Raw genomic sequence first — 12686 nt, 5'->3', positions numbered from 1 at the left:
GTCCTATGACAACGAGCTGTGATATTGGAAATGATGCGAAAAGCGACGGCGGGAGTGACCGTGTGATTCAGAAAAATGATCACAAGAGCGATTGCTTTTCGCGACGGGAAAAGTGATCGCGATAGTGATTACTTTCGCGACGAAAAAAAATGATCGTGTGATTCAGGCTTAAGCAAGTTAGGATGAGAATCTTTACAGAAGGTTAAAGCTAAGTATAGGCTAAAATATATACAGTATATTCAGAGAAGATTTTTTCTCTGACGACGTGAAACATATGCCATTCAATTGGGCCCTTATCGGTTGGTTCTCTATTGATGTTGTTTTCGTAAGTTGTGAGTAATTATGCTCATCCATGTAGTACTTAAGTGGAAGCCTTTGTCACTATGTATGGCATTTTCTTCTAGACTAATTTAAATCGCTTCTTTACGATACGATCCCAGTAATATCAAAGTGGCATTGAAATTTCAAATTTTTGAAAATTACTCTACCGAAGAGTGTAAATACCGAGAAAAACTTGGCTCCTTATTCTATCCCTGAAGACGATGGTAGACTCAGCCGTTGAAGTTGTTGGGACCATGCATGCAAAACAATACCCAATTCCTGCAGATCATACAGATATCACACAGATTTTCTCAACTCTGCAATTGACAGTCCTGAAATTATTTCTAATTTAAACGTTAAAGTTCCATGCAGGCCAACTCGCTCGCATTCGCTCCTCCAAGTGCCCATTCCCAGATTTTCACCGACCAAGCTTTCCCTCCTCTTCCGCCTCTCTTCCCTCATAAATTCTCTTCCAGACCACATTGATCCGTTAAAACTTCCTGGCCACATTTTTAGCACCCGGGCTATTTCCCATCTGAATGGAAATTCTTAACGTTATTATCACTATCAATCGATGAACAAAGTGCAACTAAGCCCTGGTAAAGATAAAAGAAAATATCGAAACGTCGGCAAACTTTTTCCATTTAATTTCCCTGACGCATACTCTAAGACTACATTATTAAGTATCTATATGGAGGCCATGAAGAAGAAATCTATTAATTATCGTCATATTTCATGCATTGTTACTATATTTAAAATTTATGCTATTTATTTAATTTTAAAAAACTTGAATGAATTTTTATTTTTATACTCGTTATATTATGCTACAGTAAGCTGGAAAATAGGCTGTATTCGGGAAATTCACTAAATAAATAAATACGCCTGGAAAAACTTAAATTCTACAGAATTTGCGGGTATTACATGATTTGAGTACATATGAATCACGAGAAATTCCAACATTGATGAGTAATATATCCCACACAAAAAAAGTAAACACTCTCTCACCCCTAACTTAACATGACCCTCACCTCACAAACCAACTCCACCAGCGCCGGCCAACGAGGAAACCAAACCCTCTCCACCCGCAATGCAAACTCCCACGCCCCCTGCAATCCGCTTCCCCACCCCATGGCCCAACCCCCCAAAACACAGCCGGGGTGAGGAGAAAGGATTTCCCGGCCGCACCTGTGTGAATCGGAGAAGGTGACGCGCGGCCGGTTGCATGTGTGGCCTGTCTCTCTCGCCGCTTGGCTGGGTGGGAAATGAGCTCAACGCGGAGCTCCTTCCGAAGAGAAAAAAAATCCAAACGAATCTAAAGGAGAGCTCTCCTTCAAATCCTATTCCAACGACCCCTTTTAGGACACGCCCTCAGTTATCTAATCTAAGTCATCTTTCTCGCTTCAAGGAATTTTTAGGCAAAGAATAAAAATGTATTTTGGCCTTGAGAAGGGGGAATATTATGCGTATTTAACTCCGTAATTTAATTCAAACCTGAAGGTAAAGAAATATCTCCCGAAGAAAACAAGAATAATCGTTTACTGCATTAAGTTGTCGTCGTGATACCAGGAATGTGACCGTTTAATCATAAATGTAAATAAAATGTGATTAAATGAAACTTTAATAGTTTCAATCTACCATTGTGAAAAAAGTTCACATTATTAACCCTCAAATGAAGTAATTTTTTTTTATTAACACTTTAATTTATGTGAGGGTCACAACAAAACTAATGCACCCAAAGTTCCTGACACCGCAACCTTTATTCCAGGCACTTCCAGTTTTTACAGAGTATTAAAAAATACTTCAGGAACACCTTGTCGGTTTTCAACATAATCTCCGTCCTTTTCAATAACATTACGCTAATAAAAGAGAGATATACGGGTGTATGCCGCGTGATATATCCGAAATTGCCCCGAAGTTTCGTGACCGACTGCAGGTCACTTCTTCAAGGGAATGGTACTGTAGTTTGGTTCTGCTGACGCAATAAAAAGGACGTAAAAAATTGGAGAAACCAGGGATCGAACCCGGGACCTTTCACATGCACAGCGAACGCTCTACCACTGAGCTACATCCCCTGACACATTAAGATTACTACTGTGCAAAATTGATTACTTCATAATTACCATTTTTTATCTACCACATCCATTCCTTCCTTCTTCCTCCCTGGAGGCGTCGTCGGGTGCACAAGCGCGATGGCATCTTCGCCTATCAGAGCTTCCCAGTCCTTTCCATTTTGAGGTGCAGGGTACAAAAATCTCGGACTTGAATATCCCGCCCCAGGGGAATGAGAACTGCAGAACAGATAGGTTTAGAATGCAGTTTTTCCACGATCGATAAGAGACTAATAAAGTCAGCGTTGGTACTTAGAAATTGGTTCCTTAACCTATGGTGTAGCATTTTCTATCTTATGTATTCCTAAATATATGTTTCTGAATTTTTTTAATGTCATAAATTGATCACCCTCTGACAAACACCCTAGAGCTGGCTTGCATGGTATTATGTAGATGTTATAGCTTTAAAGGCAGATTGATTTCATAAGTAATATTCATAAAGAATAAGAAACAGATTGATTCCATTGCTTATGTGTCACATGTAGTGTAGCTGTTACGTAGTGCGTGTTCGTGGAAGTAAATTTGAATCCTCTGGAGCATATTGGTAATATTTACCCCCTTACCAAACACCTCTGTAATTGGCTTGCAGGGTAATATGTAGATGTAAAATCCTAGGAGGATTTTGATCCACCTTATTGTGATGTGGAAAATGGAAATTACAATATTTTTCCGTTATACACCCGAAAGGTGACGCGCAAGTCACTATTTTGATGATGATGCTCAGAATGTGTGAGGCGTCTCTATCCCACGGTTCATGCATCCACTTAGGTTAATTTTCCTCGATCCCGTCAAATGTATTCGTACCTATTCTCGATGTACGCGCAAGATAGTGTGACCCCTGACTCATTTCCATGACGGCGTTCCCAGAATAAGCGTAGGTTCGCATCTTATCGGCACTTCCAAGATCGTCCTTCGCTTCCTTTTATTTCGGCCTATCCCACGGCTTCACCTTCGTTTCTTCACCTTACCATGAAGGAGTAAAAATATGCCGTGTCTACCAGATGACGCTTAAGCGAAATTTAGAGGCCTCAATAGGCCATTTAACTTCAAGTGACCTTTTGTTCTCACAAATGCATACCTTCAAATTAATCTCAAATGCTAAGCAACTAGCAAACGCACAAGTGTGGGAGAATCTAATCGCGGACGTAACAGCTGTGGGAGTGTTGTCTTCTCACGGAAGCGAATACTTGAGGAGAACTTTCATGAAATGAAGGTTTTATTCGTGGGCGGTTTACTTAGGTGCGTATGACAGCGATTTCGTGGATATTTTACTCGGGGTTTTACCGAGCAAAGTTGCAAAATCACATTCTCGTTTTTTTAATGCTGTGGCTTGGTGCTAAAAGGGCCAATTTCAAAATCGCTCACTTTTTAGGAGAGCAGTCTTAAGTTATAATAGAAAATGCAAACTTATTTTAAACTGGAGTTAAAAAAGCTATCTACTTGAAACTTTCAGATAATTATTTCCTTATTTTTCCTACCACGATTATGTTTTTTCTATAGTATTTATTTTCTGTATGTTGATTTTTTAGAGTTCAATAATGTGTTATGATAATGGCCCACAGACTACTGTTTTATTTTTTCCCATTAGTTTCAGGCGTTGGCCCTTTTTACACTACATAGTCCCCAAGATTTAAACTATAATGGAGGTATTAATACAAAATTGTAAATTTTTGACATTGACCCTTTCAGGACCAAACCAAAGAAATAACTTACAGATCTCTTTTTACGGTAATGTATCAATATCCCGATTTGTAATTAACAATGTGAACCAATAAGAGACAAACGTTGATGGAAGCTAAGAGACAAAGTAAATTCAGCTCCTAGTTACGCCTCCGGGAACGCCGACGAAACTGCCGTCACGAAGATGAATTGACGCGGCGGAAAACCTTGAGACATAACTGCGCCAATAAGATACAGTTTCTTCCAAATATCATTTGAATGTTTACAAATCATTCAGCTGAATATGATGACACTAAATTTGGATTCCCGGTGCATAACATTACATTATGAGTTACGAATTTATTAATTTGACGAAATATCTCATTACATCAACATGAAGCGGCAATTCGTTATTGATATATCTCATCACAACACACAAATATTTGGAAGAATGTGGGTATGTTCTGGGTAATAATCGGCTCCACCGGGTTTTCGGTATTCTGAAACCCCTATTTTTTAACAGTTGATCTAGATTAACAACCTTTTTTTATCGACGCCTGCTTAAATTATGGTTAGACTGAGGATAAACACTATTAAAAAAGCTCTTATAAAATACTCTTATACCTAATATGCAATCCATATGCAAGATTTAATTTTTATAGTTTTCTGTAGGTTCTTTATCCGGTTTCTTTTGGGAAGCGCTGATAACAATAAAAATCATAACGATTAAATTCATCCTACGCCGTGTTCTTAAGACACTACCATATAAATAGATCTGCACATTAATTAAAAAAAAAATGAGCATGTGATTTAGAACACTAGTTGGTAGAGCACCCAAGTAAAGTATTTAATGCTCAAAATATTACGTATGCAATGTAGATAAAACAAGATGGCACTTCCAAGTTTCTTAGCACGGTAATTATTCGATAATAATATTTGAACAAATGGAACTCGTCGAACGGAAGTAAATATAGTGAAAAAGGGCCATCTTATTTTATTGACACTAGAGTGTCTTTGAACTACGTCTTGCTCGCCACTACTACCCAACGTGAGTAAATCAACGTCAAACATTCATAAGACACTCAGTTATTCGACGGCGGGGACCTCCCTGATGACGTCATGTGTACCTACCTTTTCTTTCCCCAGTATTTCTCCTCCTGGTTCCTGTCGCAGCGTTAACGGATCACTCCACCATCACTGGCATAAAAGCAGCCGTTCAATACGAGGAGGGTGACTTCATGCTCGGAGACGGGTGTGTTGTGACTGCGTCTCTTGCATGGCGATTAGCGTGCGGTGATGATGTCATCACGACAGTGGATACCATGGGCAGGTACAGTCCACTTTCATGTGGGAAAGGTTATCTCCAAGGCTACATCATGAAAAGATAGAAAGATGAAAAGACGTAAAATAAGTCATTTTCAATTAAAAAAAACAGGACTCTTATACCAGAGTCGATTCATACCTTATTCATTAGAATAACCATGGAGATAAAAAAAACTGACGGAAATACAGCGTCTCCAGGTCACAACAACGTGTGCACCATACTAAAACAAAAAAGTCCATAAATATCGAGAAAAGAAGCCATGGGTGCAAGACAATATATTACTACGTAATGAAGAAGCAGGAGCAATTTCCACAAATTTTACATTTATTTTACGACCGGTTTCGCTTACAGCATCATCAGGTTCGCTTACAGCATCATTGACCTGATGATGCTGTAAGCGAAACCGGTCGTAAAATAAATGTAAAATTTGTGGAAATTGCTCCTGCTTCTTCATTATGCTCCCTTTCCACTCCATCTCGCGCGAAACCTCAGATTATTTATTCCTATGTTTCCATAAATAAGGAGTCGAAATATTTATCGAAATATAAAAAAATATGGCCTAGCATGAAGAAGTTCGCTTTCGTGCTAAAAGAAATCAGTAGCTCTGCTTTAAGCGGCAGTTCACTTATTCTCCTCCAATATTGGGTTATGGTCTCACCAAATATCAAAAACGTATTTTTAAATACATATCCTCAACGTGATTGTAAACAAACTTCGGGAAAATATGCATCAATAATTGGTGATTAGGAAATGTTAAGTAACTTCTCATATGCTTCACTCGTTACCTCGATACAGAGGCTCAGACACGAAGACATTTCGTAAGAAAACGCCCAATCTCATTTTCCTTCGAAAATCTTATAGAGTTATGCTCAAGTAGGATTAATGGAAGGTTAATCATGAAGAAAAATATCACCATTTGTAAACATAATATTTTATCAATAATGTGTTCATTTTTCAGAAATTTTGAGAATATTTGAGTGCTTTTACGTGACAAATCGGCGGACCCTTACTTCAGAAAAATTCTACATCTTTATGTGGAGAAAAGTCACCGAGATATCTCATCAGGGTATTAACTCAATATGTTTCTGAATTAGTTCGTTAGAAGCCGAGTCAATATAGACTTGGTGGGATACTGGTGATTTTTGCTTCAAAAATCCCTTCCCTGGACCTCTTTTCCTCTGCCACTAGTTACAAATCCTCCTAAAAATGCCATCTAAATAATTCACCATTGTCTAATCAATAGTGCCCCTTCTTATGTTTAAAATTTTTAATTTTCTGTTAGTTTTTATTTATTGCGTTATAGTTTTTTATCTTTTAGCTATTATTTACTTAAGTAACAGACAATGTAAAAGCCTTAGTGCCGTTTTTGGTGATGGAATAAAGGAATAAATAAATACCCGGAAGCCATACGAACTCCATACGCCGGGAAAACACTAGAGAATTCAAATTAATTCCCATGAAAAAATAAAAGGTTAAAGTTTTAAATTAAACTATAAATTCCTACGAAAAATACCATCTTACCATGGGCCATTAACTTTCCGGGCTAGTGCGCAGACTACTACCCTAGCAATGTTCCTACTTTCACATTCCAATTGAATCATCCCATCGCAACATCAGGAACCCGGATAGCGTGGTGTATTGCGCGTTGACCGGGTGCGTGATTCGATTCTGGATCAAGGAGAGTTTTTACGAATGGCAAATCTACATCTACATAATACCCTGCGAGAAACCTCTAAGGTGTTTGGCAGGGGGTGATCAATCACTAGCATGCATTATGCAATTGGATTCCCACATGCACATCACACGGTCCAAAAAATGTCACGCATACTAACAAATTATACTGCCACATTTATGCAAAGGCAAAACTTGCGAATTACTCATTAAGGTAATCTGCCAATAAAGCAAGAGTACCCAAAACATGCTGTTAGAGATAGTAAGAAAATTCAGAAACATGCATTAAGCTATTCGTATTCAGCTTATTAAAACAACTTGTCTGTTTCTACACTCTTTTATTTTCACCAACCATTCGGCAACTTGTGCCACCTTGACAATGGCACAAGTTGCCGAAACCATGGTCGCTGAAAAAAAAGAGTGTGGAAACAGACAAGTTGTTTTAATAAGCTGAATATCAAAGATTTCCACCGCATCACGCCGGACACTGTATCTTTTAAGCTATACATAAGTTAGTAGGCTACACTAAAAGTCATCTAATCTATTTGTGAGTTCTAACGCTGCCGTTATAATCTTCTATTGATCGTGGAAAAAAAGACATTCTGAGTCTGTCTGTTCTACAGCCTATCACTCTTATTTTATTTATATGATCTGATCTACCATAGTATGTTGGCGTTCAAAACATAGGCTAACTTCGTTCGAAAAGACACTGCTTTTGAATTTATCAAATAGGTTTAGTCTATTTTTCAGTCTACGGTCTGACAGAGATTCCAATTCAAGTTTATCAAAGAGTTCAGTAGCACTGACAATACTATCGTAACGACTTTGCAAATATCTGGCAGCTCTTCTTTGCACGCGTTTCAACTCTGTTTGCGGAAAAACACTCTGAATCTACCTGTTCTGCAGTATATATCTCCTATTTTATTTATATGATCTGACTCATTTAGTTGATTATATTATAATTCATGTGAATTTCACAGCCGTTCACGCGGTATCATGGAAATACTACACGCCTGAACGAAGTACACGATCGTAACATCTAACGACATCGTTAGATATTATGATCTTGTACTTTTTTCAGGTGTCTCCTCGCCCTATCATGGCTTCGTACCGAGGGTACGTAAATATTATACGAGGCTATATAAATATGGCGAACAGACAGTGTTACCCAGATGTTAAGCAAATTAGGCTGGGAGCCGTTGGAGACTCGGAGGCTGCGCGCTAGGCTTAGATTGCTTGAACAATTGAGAATGGATATCTTTAAGAGCGACACAGGGAACATAATATTAGAGCCACACTATATTTTCAGGTCCGATAGAGGCGATAAATTAAGAGAGATGTTTTACCGAACGCATAGATATGGGAATTCGTTTTTCCCCCGAACCATAAAGGACTTTAATAAACGCTAGTCCCAACCTCTTTAGAGCCCTTAATTTTTTTTTATAGTTGTAAACGGCTGGTGTCCTAACACCCCCTGCCACATGCCTTTTAGGAGGCTTGCGGGGTATTATGTCGATGCAGATATTATTTATTCAAGTGGACGAGTCTCATCCTTGGTGCATAACGGGGTCATTGCGACACAAATTTATTCCATTCCTCAAGTGGGAGCAAGACTCGTGTAGTGAATAGTTGGCTTTACAATCGCATGCGTTCGCCTATACGCACACGGCCCTCGCGAGTCACCTGCGCGACTTGACTTTTCCAGATGACGGTCTTCTCCTTTTTCCGGCAGACGAAGCGTGGAGGCCTCGCTCGGCGCAGCCGGGGGAAATTTAAATGCCTCGTCGCGTTTCACCTCAAGGGTGCACCCACCCGGACTCTCATATCTGCTCCGTCCTGCGTTACGATCTTTCCGTCTCCTTCTTTCAGCACACTTCCCGTACATCCTACTCTCCTAGTCTCCATGGTACTTACCTACACAGATTTATCCAATGGGACTTCTTCGAGGAGGCCAAATTTCATCTCATATAAGGGTTATTTCTGCTGCTCTATCGGTCGCATTTTAATCGGCTTTCTAAAATTTCCGCACGCGGTGATGAGTGTAATGCGATCGAATTATTTCGCATTATATTCTTCGTCTAGATAATACCCTGCGAGCCACCTCTAGGGTGCTTGGCATGGGGTGTCCAATCACCAATATGCAGCATGCAAGAGGACTTCCACATGCACACCAAACGGTCCAAAAACGTCACGGATAGTAACCAATTATACTACCACATGCTGTTATAAATAATTATAAAATTCAGAAACATGCATTCAGTTATAGTAAATAAGTTACTAGGCTACTCAACAAGTCATCTGCATCTACATAATACCCTGCGTGCCACCTCTAGGGTGTTTGGCAGGAGGTGACAGATAACTAACATGCAGCATGCAAGAGGACCTCCACATGCACACCGCACGGTCATAGAAATATCACGTCTACTACCAAATATACGTGCATATTGATAAAAAAAACTTGCCCATGTTTAGTAATTCCTATAGAAAATACATGCAAGGTTAGACTATGGAAAAAAAGATGCAATGAGGTATCCTAGAGAGTGACGCCATTAATCCTATTAATTGAGATAACGTTGCTATCCTTAATAGAACAACGGAAGAATGACATTTTAAATCTCTCTGTTTCGCAGTCTATTTATTTTATTTTCTTCACATGATCAGGTCTACCATAGTACGACGGTAAACGAAGGATATGATTCCCGTCGTCTGAAAAAATATCTTCTTCGAATTTACTGAGTAAATTAAGTCTATACTTCGATCTACGTTCCTGTAAAGATTCCTATCTTAACTCGTGTAACAGACTGGAAACGCTGCACTTTTTGCCGTAACAACTCATCACAAATCTGGCCGCCCTGCGCTGTACTCAATTGATATCAGCAATTAGTCCTACTTCATAAGGGCCCCATACGCTAGCAGCTAATTTTAAGTGAGGCTTCCCTCACTAAAGTCAGGTAGCTTATTTCTTTCACCTTTTTTTTGGGCATTTACCGAGAATTCTTTATACAAATTCCAGTTTACGGTTTGCGGTATTATGTTTCTAATTACGAGGAGGAGCATTGAAAAGTAATGAATTTGATAGATCATCGTCTCATTTGTGCAGGTGGTGACATCATCGTGTGTATACATTTCAGTTAAAACCCCTAATTATACCTTATTTCCTCATGAAAATCGGTCAGTGACGCGAGCGACCATTTAAATGTGCGGTGCGCGACAACACATTTAAAGGCTGACATGTGGATCCTCTTTTGTAATAATCGTGGATCCATCACGCAATAGGATGAGGAAGCGTTTTTTAGAATTTTCTTGTTTGTTTGGCATTGAAAGAGAAAGCTTCACTCCCGCTTGACAGGTCTTTTTTTTGGAACTTATTACTCATTTAAAACGTGTTGTATGTAAGATATATCTTTCATTAATACTCTGATGGAGTATCCCGGTCACTATTTCCAGAAGGATTATATTTCTTCTACTTTATTTAAAAATTTTCCCAAAAAAAGAGTCCACCATTTGCTCACTCAACAGCAGCCAAGTATTATTTAAAAAATCTGGAACGTATTCAGGGTATAAATAAAGCATCCCGTCAAACAATGGTACTATAGATAGACAAAATATTCAAAATTTGCCTGTACCTCATTAATGATGATGGATTAAATTTTTATCAATTAAAACGTCGCGAAAAACGACCGATCGGCCTTGAGTGATACAAGGGCAGGGTATAGAATATCAATAAAAATATCACTTATCTACTCATTTATGCAGGTGGTGATAGTTACCGCCAACCTACATATTCCGTAAAATAAAAGACTAACATGTGAATACACTTCCACGTATTATGTATCTTGAGGTAACATTTGATTACACTGGGTGTTACATGCATGGTCGTGGCAATGGACACTACAATAATATATATCCTAGTACAGATACACCTATAATATTCTAAAGGTTCTAAGAAAATATGATTTTATCGAGAAATGAAATTAACAGCATCAATCGCTAGGATGATTTATGCATTTTATCCTTTTCCATAGGTATATTCTCGTCCTTAAATTCTCTCCACAGTTTACTTCATCTTCCTCTTATCATTTTTAGGCATTGTATGCAATGTGTTCCTTCGCGGTACCAAACTAGTTAGCATTTTTGTAACCTTGCATGGATAGAGTACATTAATTACTAATCATTGGCAAGTTTTGGCTTTCTATATGAGTAAATATGCGTCATGATCTTCATACGTTGGATATAGATTAATTCTATAGTTAATGTGTCATATGTAGAGTAGGTACATGTTGCGTAGTGCATCATCATGGAAGTAAATTTAAATCCTCTGGTTCTTGTTTATGATGGTTCACCGCCTGTCAATCACCATAGAAGTGGTTCGCAGGGTAATAATTATGAGTATACGAAATCCACTTACGACAAATAACCTATTACTTACCTAGTATGCTTACGGTCGCCTACAAAAGCAGTGACTACATCAATTCTCATTCTATGCCAAGTACAATTACACATAATAAATGATGAGTTTACCATAAAAGTATCATGCTCATGTACAGAGGTACGTTTTTCCCTATTGTTACTTTATTCTGGAAAAAATTATTTTCCATACATTCACCACAAGCGTGCTAGGTTCTTGGTGAGAGCAAAGTCCACAACAATATATATTTGAAAACGGGATGTAGCGCACTTAGTCATGGTAAGATAAATCTACCAAGCACTAATCTACCAACACATTAAGAGCCCGGATAGCTCAGTCGGTAGAGCATCAGGCTTTTAATCTGAGGGTCTAGGGTTCAAGTCCCTGTTCGGGCGAATTTTTTTCGGCTGTTGTGGTTTTTAAGTATTAATATTAATTTCCTATCCCGCCTGCTAGGGGCTCATGAGAATAAATGTGACCTTATTGTAGTGTCATAGAACCACAATTCCTCCTTTATATCAACGAAATTGGTGAATATCACAATACAAAAAATATCATTTTTTTAAAATATACTCATTTTATTAAAAGAAGAAAATTACTATCCAGAGCCCCTTCAATTATTGGAAATTTCAAAAGTTTTGTTGAGAAAGTAAGTAAGAATAAGTTTTAGAAGTTCATTTAGGACATCAAACACGAATAACGTGTTGCGCATGTAAGATTATATTTGATTTAGCTGAGAAACAAGGATGATATCAATCGGCCAGCAAGTATTAATTTTATATTCCCTTCTTGCGCCTGTAAAGCCAGTCTCAGGTATTGCTCCCTACTTGCAGCTAATATTTATGAAATCGATCAAGCAACACGAAGTACTTAATGACTGGAAAATTGACGATATATCAGAGACCTTTTGACAGATCGCGTGCTACGATTGGAATTAGACGGTGCAGTCCCCAACGAAGTTAAAGTCATTCTTGCATCCCTCAGGGCAATGTCATTGGCCCCCTCCTCTACATTCTCACTATCAATGATATTGTTGAAGTGGCGGACAGTTAATGTTGATTATTTGCAAACGATCTTATAGTGTATAGGAAAATCCCTAGCAGAAAAATAGGGATGAACTAAAGAACGACGTTATTACAATCCAAGGAGGACATTTCATTTCTTCCAATTCTATGAATAATTCCAATTCATCTAT

General features: G+C 38.4%; 2 non-coding genes across 2 annotated transcripts; one reads left to right on the top strand and one right to left on the bottom strand.

Annotated features, from left to right (window-relative positions):
* Positions 1-2321: 2321 nt before the first annotated feature.
* On the bottom strand, positions 2322-2393 carry Trnaa-ugc. Its single transcript has one exon. It is a non-coding gene; the product is annotated as a tRNA-Ala (tRNA).
* Positions 2394-11813: 9420 nt separating this feature from the next.
* Trnak-uuu lies at positions 11814-11886 on the top strand. Its single transcript has one exon. It is a non-coding gene; the product is annotated as a tRNA-Lys (tRNA).
* The last annotated feature ends 800 nt before the right edge of the window (positions 11887-12686 follow it).

This window comes from Ischnura elegans, chromosome 8 (genome assembly GCF_921293095.1).
Source record: "Ischnura elegans chromosome 8, ioIscEleg1.1, whole genome shotgun sequence".
NCBI lineage: Eukaryota > Metazoa > Arthropoda > Insecta > Odonata > Coenagrionidae > Ischnura > Ischnura elegans.
This window is presented reverse-complemented; position numbering and strand designations above follow the sequence as displayed.